The sequence below is a fragment of the Chenopodium album genome, chromosome 24, assembly GCF_948465745.1.
Source record: "Chenopodium album chromosome 24, dcCheAlbu1.1, whole genome shotgun sequence".
NCBI lineage: Eukaryota > Viridiplantae > Streptophyta > Magnoliopsida > Caryophyllales > Amaranthaceae > Chenopodium > Chenopodium album.
In genome coordinates, this window is record NC_137857.1 from 7174046 (window position 1) to 7175719 (window position 1674).

Sequence of the window (1674 nt, forward strand, 5' to 3'; positions counted from 1 at the left end):
TAGAATAACCTAAATGTAATGTTTAATACTCGTAACTTATTGAATGTTTTATGTCATAATAATTTTTTCGAAAATGTGACAACTTATTTCATAGTATCCTATGACAGAGAGCATATGTGAATACGTGATCGAATGAATAGTATTAAAATCAATTATAAATAAATAAAAATGAGACATTTATTTTAAAACTGGAAGAATAACAATAATTATACAAATGCAACGATTGGCTTGGTACCCGACATAGTTTTGAATGTCAGGAGGTCACAACTGAATTCTATCCGGTGCATGAGTAATCATCTCCGTCGACAACATCTCTGCTACATTTGTTAGCAATACTCAAAGCAATTTTGCAGTCCATTACCTTAAACCTTATTATTATTGTAGCAATTATATCACAAATCGTACGTTTATATTATTATAAAATTTGATCTTTTATAGTACAAGTACTCTATATATCTATCTTACATTAGCTGAAAAGCTTAATTATTGCACGGAACCACATAATTATAACTACTGTACTTAATTGAAACAATAATAGATTATAGATTATACTGCATTAGCTAATATTGTGTACGGTATGAGTTTTAAAGCTATTCTTCATCAATATATATGACGAATTGATGATATAGTGATATACCTTCTTTCTTTATAAATGTATGTGTTATTAGTACATACTACCCATTTAATCATTATCCTCCATGCATAAGCATATCATATCATCACCGCATACATGCTTATGCATGCTTGAGAAGTTGTGATTGATTATAGAATAGTGGGAGTAAATTTAACAACACTGTATTATAGGAAAGAGGGAGTATAATTTAACAACTGGACAACATTTGCGCATTAGAACTATAGGAGCTAAGGAATAGTTGAGAATAGAATGATAAATCTATAATTATAAATTAATAATCTATAATCATGTTTTCATTAATTTTTTAGGCTCTATTTGTTTCATCTCATTTTGTCGGAAATATTTTTATTTTATATAATTTATTTAATTTAATTTAATTTTAAACTTATTTTCTTTGAGATTTTTGAAATTATTTTGTCTGTACTTATATGTTTTTAAAATTATTTAAACATTTTATAGAATAAGTAAGTAGAGCCTATGCACTTCAGCTTAATTTCAGTTCAGTTCAGTTCGGTTTGGTTCAGCTCCAATCAGTTCAGTTCAGTTCAGCTCCTAATTTCCTTCTCTCATAAAATATTCATTTCAGCTTTATTTAGTTCGGTTCAGTTCAATTCAGTAAATGTAAAAAAGCCCTAAGTAGACCTTCAGTTAAAGTATATATTCTCGTCATGATGTTAATATGAGTGGACATAGATGAATAGGCAATACATGGTAGAGAACATAGAGGTATGGGCCTGAACTAGGTAGTGTTTCCTTAAATCTGAAAGTTAAGTGTGAGTGTGCTATAAAACCTGCGCCGCACATTGGCCATGTGTTGGGTTTAATACCATGTGCCATAATATGCGTCCAAACCACACATATATACACTCATGGTTTTTATCATATCCAAATTCAAACCCAAAACCATGCCATCATTTTCATATTATATCATATGAATGATGATTCTTATCTTATAATCATGCATATGGTGGTCTTGCAAGTTTCTCAAAACTTCCACTTCTTTCTATACTCCCTTAAATTGTGACGGCTCTTTAATTTTT